This window comes from Physella acuta, unplaced genomic scaffold, assembly GCF_028476545.2.
Source record: "Physella acuta isolate Inbredline_101_S28 unplaced genomic scaffold, ASM2847654v3 ptg002280l, whole genome shotgun sequence".
In the NCBI taxonomy this organism is placed as follows: Eukaryota; Metazoa; Mollusca; class Gastropoda; family Physidae; genus Physella; species Physella acuta.
Genome location: NW_026733778.1, coordinates 927 through 11,197, shown reverse-complemented (window position 1 = coordinate 11,197; position 10,271 = coordinate 927). Strand labels below are relative to the sequence as shown.

Below are 10,271 nucleotides of genomic sequence, written 5' to 3'. Positions count from 1 at the left end.
AAGCAGGTGCAGCAGAGCAAGCCATAGATAAATTATCTGCCAAGTGTATATACATTTAGTTTATTAACAATATTTAAGAGTTTTGTTAAGGTTAATGTCTTGTATAAATATTTATGCTTTGTTTAGTTGACCAGGTCTATAATTAAAATCAAATTTTGTTGCTAATTGTTTAAATAGTCAATTATATTATAAATTATAGCTTTTTTATTTAGGCCTACTCTAAATGTATTAATAGCTCATTTTTTAGTTTAAATTTATTAGTACATTTTTTTAAACTCAAAATTTAAACATGGAAAGTTAATGTTGTAACAGTTGACAAAGCAATATGAGGGATATTTGTCTAATTGAATGAACATACTTCAAACATAGATTTTGATGTGTGTGATTTAAATTGTGTGGAGTTTTGTAACCTATATGCAGGGATTTTGAGGGTAAAAAACAGTTGCTATCCAGTTTCAAAATGTAAACAACTTTTTAAAGATTTTAAAAAATTTCTGTTTTAATATCTGGGGACAGTGTACATTTGAGTTCACTACATACTGTTAGAAAAAAAAAATTCACTTTTTTTACACACATTTTGTTAACATGAAGTTAGTCAAAGTCTTATTTCAATAAAATAATTCATCAAAGTTGTGTGTGTGGTGTTTGTATCTAAAATAACTGAAATAATGGCAGGTCGATATTGGGTATTGGCAGCCGAGGTTTGGGGAATGAAAATTTATCATTGCACTAGTTAATGTAGAATTTTAACCAGGTACAACTCTACTCCTTCGGCCAAGTTTTTAAGAACACTAGTCGACCGGGTTTCCAGTTTCCGTTGGAAAATGGTTGGTCTGTTGCAATACGTCTCACCTAACCGTTGACAACAAACACTCCACCCCACCCCCGTGACTTGTTCAACCCTCGCCACACTTAAATATAAAGGATGAGGACAAATTATTCACTTGTATGTAGAAATAAGTTTTATTAAATAACATAAATTATAACTGGTTTATCCAGAAAGATTTCAGCTGCTGTATATTCTGTTCCTGATTTTTAAAGTGTATAAAAGAAATTTATTCTGGTATACGGTTACATTAAAAAACAAAGTAAACTGAAATAGTCTGTAACAGTAACATTTTAACAGGAATAGTTAGGATTTTTAAACAAAATAAAACATTTCTCACAAATTGGTTCTTATAACTCACTAGTTCTATCAGTAAGGGCCTATCTACGATATCCGTTGGTCCATGCACACAAATGGACGGTATAATTTATAAACCTCTATAAAAAATAGTTTCAAACGTAGATATACACACACACACACATAACAACGGGCATACGACAAATGCCCGAATGCCGTTTTTCGGAATCGCAACGATTACCCTAAAGCAAATTTCGCAAAAGGATGATAACATTAATGTAGGCTATACATTGATTTGTGTTCATAATATATTTTCTTTTCAAACAATTTTCCATTTTTTCATAATTTTCTTTTCAAACAATTCTCCATTTGGGAAAATCAGCCATCGGGCTAATGATATTTTGAGAAAATAGCACAGGAGAAATGTTCTCCGGGCACCCCATACAAATACAACAGCCACACGTTTTAAAAAGTTAGATACAGAGTTTCTTCCAGACATCTTTTCGGGGGGGGGGGGGGAAGTCTACCCTTCTCCCACCCCCACCGAACGAAATAATTTATCTTTAAACCGCCCCCCCCCCCCCCTGGAAATTTTAGTGCGCCCCCCGAAAATTTCAAGTGCCCCCCGGCACTAAAAATAAAAAAAGTCTGGAAGAAACGCTGGTTAGATATCTATGTGTAAATGTAAATAGGAAAAAAATATATACGTTTATATAACCAGAACGGAGAAATCACAGGCATTCGATACATCACAATAAATTGGAGCCATTAAAATAATATGAGTAACATATGCATTTCTATAGTCGCAATATTAGTCTACAAAACATTGTTGTTTACAAATTCATAAGAAGCAGAAATAAAATGATATATATATATATAATAATATATATAATAATATATATATTATATAATATATATTATATAATATATATATATATATATATATAATATATATATTTGTAGTAAAAAAAATCCTATAAACATTATAGAAAAGTAAAAATTTCAAAACATGTCACACGCCTATACGGCAGTGGCGTTACAAGGTGGGGGGGGGGGGGGGCGTGGGGGCGAACTAAACCAGGTGACACCACTCTAGGCATCAAAACAAGTCATATCTAATTTTAGTAAGAAAGCCATCTCTTTCAAGTTGGTTTAATGGTTTATTAGAGTTATATACATCTTTATATATGTATCTATATTACTGCTAGCTTGTAAGACCGACCGAGGAGCATAGAACTCCTCTTGTGTTAAACCAACAGTGAAAATATTGTTCCCGTGGGTTTTGGCTGAGATTCTCCGGAAAAAAAATCGTCTTCAGATCATTCTGCGAATGGGCGAGTTCCTAGTGTCTCTGAACTTCCGGATGAGCTAAAGAAGCCGCAATCCTTCTACCAAGCAAACGTATTACACATTAAAAAAAAAACAAGTTAAATTCACTATATGCCCACTATATTCAGTGCTCACCAACCTTTAGTGAAATCACGCTGAGGCCTAAGCAGCAAAGAAAATATAGTAAGACTTTATGCTATAGTTATATTTAACCTTAACTACACATTTATAAACAACTTTCAGATCTTCATTCTGGTAAAATACAGAGCACCAATAAACATCAATTATTTAGCAAGTGTTAACAGGCAGTTGCGGAATTTAAAAATGAAGGAATGTGTTCTCCGTCCAGTGTCGTATGCAGGGGGGGGGGGGGGGTTAGGGGGGGGGTCTTAATCCCCCCCCATAGACCCCTCGGTATATATATATATATATATATATATATATATATATATATATATATATATATATATATATATATATATATATATATATATATATATATATATATATATATATATATAAAGTATGAGGGGGGGGGGTGCAAATCGAAACTTTGTCCCCGGGTAAAAATTGGACCCCCCCCCCCCCCTTGAGACGATCCTGGCTACGCAACTGTCTCCGTCCTATCAATGACGTCACTATCTGGACATTGAGCATCATTTTCACAGCATCTTGTTCAAACTGGTATTATCTGGACAGTGCTGTATGCAGGGCGTCATTAGGATACTTTGTTCCAGGTTGTATTGATGCAGACAAAATACGCATCCCCTTTTGTGAGAGCTTGCTTGGGAAGATCTAGAATAGTCCCCAAATGTCATCGCTGGGAAAAATCTTGGTGTTTTTTTTTAGTAGCGAGAAGCGCAGCTTTCACCGTAAACTTTGTTGCCATGGTAATCATGGCCATCACCTTTAACCTATGGTCCTGGCTTCCGGTTGACCCCAAGTTTGTAAGGCCTAATTTTAGACTACGCTAAAACGTGTATGGGTTATTCCTCTTCTTTGGCTCTCCTCAGTGTGTATGGGAACAGAACGTAAATGGTAAAACAGCAGACAAACAGCAGGAGGAAGATGGAAACTGGGATCTGCCAGCAAGGCAGGTGTGTCATGTTGACCCGGTGGTGGTAGACGATGTCCAACTCTGCTGCCTGGAACTGGAAGATGACCAGAATCACGCTGGACACGTGGAAGATTTGATGGCCTTGACCTATGAAATCAAATTTTCCAGGCCATATTTTTTCTGGAATGTGACTAAGAGAAAAAAAGTTTTGAAATTTTAATTTAGTCCATTTGACGTAATTATATATATATATATATATATATATATATATATATATATATATATATATATATATATATATATATATATATATATATATATATATACATACACACACATATATGTATATGTATATATATATATATGTATATATATATGTATATTTATCATATGTATATATATATATGTATATTTATATATATATATGTATATATATATATATATGTTTATTTATGTATATGTATATTTATATATATATATGTATATATATATATATATATATATATATATATATATATATATATATATATATATATATATATATATATATGTATATGTATATATATGTATATATATATCCTAATAAGTATTACCGTACTATATTTAAAAAAGAAAATATGTATGGATTTTAAAGAACTAACCTTGAGAAGAAAACAGCACAAACGATGCCGGCTATTGACGCAAGAAACACAAACGCCAAACCTGGTTCTTCCCAGAACATTTGGCAGCTGGGTGACCTGAAGCACTTAAAAAATCTGGGACCCATGAGGACGAAGACGCTGAATGAGGCGTGTGTTGTTAAGGGAATAACCTGAAAAATAAAAGCGCATGGGGGCCATCCATAAATGAAGTCACTATTTTTTGGACGATTTTTACCTCCCCCTCCCCCCTGTCACACATCGTCCGCACGAAGAGATGACTGGAAGAAACTCTGATCTACGCCCCTAGAAGTTTTAAATGCCCCACCGGAAGTTTCATGTGACCCAGAGAAAAATATCTGAAAGAAACCCTGATCCAGTGACAACAGACACCCTCCTCCCCCCTCCCACCACCACTACCTTGTCCCCCAATAGTTAAGCACCAAGTATTGACGACTGCATTTCTTCAAAGCTTTCAGTTTCCTACTTATGATTCTCCTAAAACTGAATTTTTTAAATATATAGAGAGAGGAAAATCCGCACTCCTCCTCTCCAAAATGATAACAAAATCCTACCTCAACCACCAAAATGCAGTATTTATCGACTTCACAATGCAATGTCGTCCCATCTATAAACCTATCTGAATACTGTGTTTTCACTAACCTGCCATAACTTTCTGGCAAAAGGGTACGGCCGGCGGTACTTCAACTTGGCGATAGTACAGCACAGAAAGTCATTGAAGCTGAGCAAGATGTTGACGGGGAATACCCAATAAGGGAAGTAACTGGTGACGATCTCCTCAGACACCTGCAGGTAACTCATCAACAGACTTCCGCCCAGGGTAAACTGGGCCACGCCTGCGTAGTCTATCTGATGCGAAAAACACAAGACAAAGTGGCGTTTCATTATTACGGTGTGTTTAAACCAAAATTAAATATAAAATTGTAAACTTTTCTCATTTTTAGACACTAGTGATGGCTGCTTAATAATATCGTTCGCCCCAAACGCTCCAAACAGTGTGATGTGATCCAAGCATAGCCGCCTTTGTTTCACTCTGTGTTTCTTCTAGACTTTTTTCTCGGGGGGTGGGGGGGGTGGGGGGGGGGGGGGGGGGTGGGGGGGGACACTTGAACTTGAAATTTTCGGGGAGGGGGGGGGGAGGGGGCTCCCCCGATTAGATGCCTAGAAGAAATACTACTTTCACTAAGGCTTCTTCCGTACATAACAATCTGCTTTTTAAAATGATTTCCCTCTCCCCATCGTCACAAACAAGACACACCCCCACCCGCATAAAGACGTCACACCTCAACTTACAACCCTCGCGTCCCTCAAAATTGCCATGTCTGTTTTTAAAACGTTATTTTCTTTCTAAAATATTTACTGAACTCAGTCAACATCATGTATATTAATCCATTTCTATTTAATTTACAAAAACAAACTAATAACAAAAACGCGAAATAACGGTTAAAATTTACTTTCTAGCATTACTTATTAAAATGCAAAAGTGTTTCGACACACTTTCTGAACCCTCGTCACAAAATAACGAAACCCTGCCCCCTGGAAGTGTGACGTCGTTAATGGACGCTATAATTTACTATAAACGTGGGTCAGTTACCCATCAGAGCTTATTTGACTAATGGACGTCCTTACAGACTCGAGCCCGGGATTCGAACTTGAGACTTTCGGGTCAGCAGTTGTGAGCTCTACCCCCCAACCACTTCTTCCACTATGCCTGTATATATGATAGATTTCGATTAAAAAATGGAGTCCGACTCCTGTAAACCTCACATGTAAAACAAATGCTCTATAACGAGTCAATGGTGTCATTTTCAGAGTACACGCGAACCAAACAATGCACGTGACAACGAGGATCAAACCAAATACCTGGAAACACAGGTAATGCATCAGTGGGGAGGCGCTGTGGACGGCATGTGCAAATGTGCTGAGGGCTAAAAATATCAGCGAACACACCCCGAAACCCAACATTGGCCAGTACCGGGGGTCCCTGTCCAGGTAATACGGCAGGTACGACAGGGTTCTGCAACAAAATGTATAGAGATGTTGACATGTGGCGCATTGGTCAAACAGTATAAAGTATACAATAGCATATATTACACACACACACACACACACACACACATATATATATATATATATATATATATATATATATATATATATATATATATATATATATAATCGTCAGTTAATGACGGCACGAGTGTTTATACGATACTACTACAGATCGAACCCACTATCGTCAGATTATCCCTTCAATTAGTTCCATACCCCTTTTTAAAGTAACCATAAAATTCTAACGTAAATTGACATATTTTCCAACTTAATATGTAAAAAAATACCATATTGGACCTGAAGGCATATAGAGTTGACATTTATGTGACGATGGCATATGTAGGGACAGTGTGGTCACTGTGAGCGCTATGCCGCGCCGCCTCTGTTTTCCCTGACGTGAGTCCTGTACGTGCACATTTAAAAAAATGCATAATTACGCCCACCACCACCCCCCACCCCACCCCGTTCAGCAGCGGAGGCAGATCGAATTTATAAAAAAATCTAACCCTACTCCGATGTGTGACAACATTTATAGATGGTTGATCCAAGCTTTTTTTTAATAAAGTTTTTTTTTTAGTTGGGTACATATATCATTTTTTATTCGACGGACTTCAATTTGCTGGAAATGTTTTTCACTTATGCTGTTTTTAACCTATAAAATAAAATGCATAAATTATTTATATTTTTCGTATTTTTCAGTTTGATTTTCTCCATTCCTTTCGTTCATCTCAAGTTAACACGTACTTAAGCAGAATGATACAGAATCCAACGCGTGTGTCCACACATTGACTGTCTCGTTATTGACTTGAAAAGCGCTCTTGACATAATAGGTCGGGTCTTTTTTTGTGGGACGATAACCAGACTTGACACCGGGCTCGCGAAAGAGCAGCGGGACTTCTTCGACCGGAAGTGTAGGCTGAAATTTTAGTCAGATGGAATACATTTCGGAGCACATCTAAAATGTACGACCACATCTTTAGATCCTACTGTGAAAATAAATTTTAAAATGTGTCTTTATTTAGAATTTAGCAAAAAATTATTAAAACAAAGATGACAAGAAATATTTTTATCACTCCATTGCAGAAATCAATCAATATTGTAATTGTGCAATAGAAATTAAATTACAACTTAATTCGAGCAAATTATATAAATATTTCCTAAAAGTAACCATATATCCAACTTGAAATCTACCTAAAACCATCTTCATAAAAGGTTCAGATTTTGGCGCGCTGGGATGACTATATTTTCCGTCTTTTATTGCATAAATATAACTGCATAAGCTTATTGGGAAAATTGTTCAGCCAGAATTGACCGCTCTTCCACTCTACCCCCAGCAACGCCACTGCAACCAGTTTATTCAGGAGGGGGCACTTCCATCGCCCCCCCCTCCCCCCCCCGAGATTAAATAGAAAAAAATATAATTTATATATATAACTCATTTATTTATAATTTATAAATATGGGACGGCGTGGTTGAATGGTAGAGCGTTTGGCTTCTAGCAAGAAGATTTCGAGTCCACCCAGTTTCTGATGTAAAGGCATATTGCTGTTCCCAGATAATGAGCCTGGGGTTCGAACATGGGACTTTTTCGGTTTAGCAACCCGAGGAAACTTACTATAATTTATAAAGAAAATATGTACCATAAGTAGTGTCTGCCGACCCCCCCCCCCCCCCCCCCAGGAAATACATTTTAATTGCCCCCCCCCCCCCCCCGTAAGTTTCGAGTGCCCCACAAGAAAAATAACTGAAAGAAAAGATGACTTTAAGTTTAAAATGTATTATAAGTGGTCTAAGCTGACAGTGTCATAATAATAATGTGAATCTGTTTAATGTAGTCTTGTAATCAGAGTAGTGTTACACGTTGGCACAGGAATTCAACTCGCGATCAAGCGCTGCCTTCGTTGATTGTATACTGGTATGAAGGGGGCACGGATTTCAATAGACGAGAGTACTTAATCGTGAATACATTCTGACAAGTAAGGTCGGCCCTACACATAAAAATCTACTGCGTTATTTAAGGAATTCCCCTGAGTATTTTATATAACAGTAGTGTCTTAATGGGGTTACGGTTCTTAGCACAGTATGGGGGTCTACAGGGATCAGAGATAAAGGGTCTTAATTGTACTCTGAGAAGAGGATTCCAGAACATTTAAGAAAAAAAGTCTTTTATTTGCAAGGTAAAAGCCACGCTACAAATTAAAAGGACTATGAACTGGGTACTGAAAAAAAAATGTACTAGTCATTTTAGAAGACTAGAATATAGCGGCCATTTTTGAATCAAGACGTTAATGTAAAATAACGTTACGTTTAGGTAAATAAATGTTAGATGTTATGAAATTATCGAACAAAATAATAATAACTTTAGGTAAATAAATTTTAGATTGTATGAAATTATCGAACACAATAACGATACGATTAGGTAAATAAATGTTAGATGGTATGAAATTATCGAAGTTTATAACATGCTTATGGACGGCGTGGTCGAATCGTAGCGCTACGACTGCTAACCCGAAAGTCTCGAGTTCGAATCCAGGTTCAAGGCCGTAGAACGCCTCTGAGTCCTCCCAGCTCTGATGGGTACCTGACTCACGCTAATTAAGGAAAGTAAAGCCGTCTGGTCATTGTGCTGACCACATAATCCCTTTATTGCCGAGGTCAAAGAAACAGGTTAACTCTACTTCACTTGGGCCCATGGAACGTCAAATTCAAAAGGAACTTAATTTTTTTCAATAACTTGTTGGATACGTTTGCAATTTTTCTTTGCAAAATGTATAATTCATGTTAAATAGTGGTTTCATATTGTCAATATTTACAATAGCTGTAACCTAATGTGAAACAATTCAGTTGTCATTTTAGTGGGGGAGAGGGGTGTGTGGGTGTGTGTGTGGGGGGGGGGGGGGGTCTAGCCTCCCTAACACCCTCGATTACGCCAATTACGAATACGCCACAAAACAAAAACCCAATAAGGACACATATTGTATGTATACTGCTTGGTGACTCCAGTAATCTAGTGGACAGAAAATCGAGACCGACTTTTGATTACCACTTGACGTAAACTCCTGAGTCGATTTAATACGTTACCATCGTCCATTTATTAGTGTTGTTTTAACATATGACAACCACGCGCCCGCACCCATAATAAACACCATCATCTAAGTCGTAATTCGCAAGACCGCAGCGAATATATTTAACACTATGGTCAAACTGTAAACATAAACACGTCTTATCCACCTAGTCCAGCATATTTAACCCGTTTCGTTTACCTGCGTTAAAGCTTCTTGATCAAGTGATTTGCTTAACCTTGCGTCTGATGTGATTCGCTAATGGGTTTAAACAAACATCGGACGTGTCGGCGCGAATAGGTAAGCCGGGTGATGGGGTAACTATGACATGTAGGTTCCAGTGGTGTAGGCAAGGGGGGGGGGTGAGGGGGGGTTGTAACCCATCCCATGGACTCACACCCCTATATATATATATATATATATTATATATATATATATATATATATATATATAATATATAATATATATATATATATAACATATGACTTTATACATATGGAAAAATATTTGAACCCCTCCCATGACCAATTCCTGGCTACGCCACTGGTAGGTTCACACGCACTTTGACTTGCGAATGTTGTAGAGACGGAGACATAGATACAACATACACACAGACACAACATACAAACATCTATTTAAATAAATACACCGAGTAATCGCACCGGGTGTTACCCATTTTAAAGACGTCTCTGATAAAAACCGAATTAAATATTGTACTTTGACACGAAATAATTAAATGTAATGTGATATTCTTTAAAAAAATTGAATAAATTTAAATGTTAATTGCTTTTTAACAATAGCAGTATTCTTTTTGATGTTGAAAAACTATATGATTGTTGCATACAGTTTGTTAAAAATATAGACTGTAGTTGAAAAAAAACATACAGATAAAAAAATTAATTAATGAATTAATTTTTTTTCGTGCAATTGATCATCTGAGCAACGGGACTTTCTGGCAAAAGACTTTCGTCTAATGGTCTTTGGGTTGT

General features: G+C 36.6%; 1 pseudogene; it reads right to left on the bottom strand.

Annotated features, from left to right (window-relative positions):
* Positions 1–3,073: 3,073 nt before the first annotated feature.
* LOC131932782 (membrane progestin receptor beta-like) lies at positions 3,074–7,199 on the bottom strand (annotated as a pseudogene).
* Between the last annotated feature and the right edge of the window lie 3,072 nt (positions 7,200–10,271).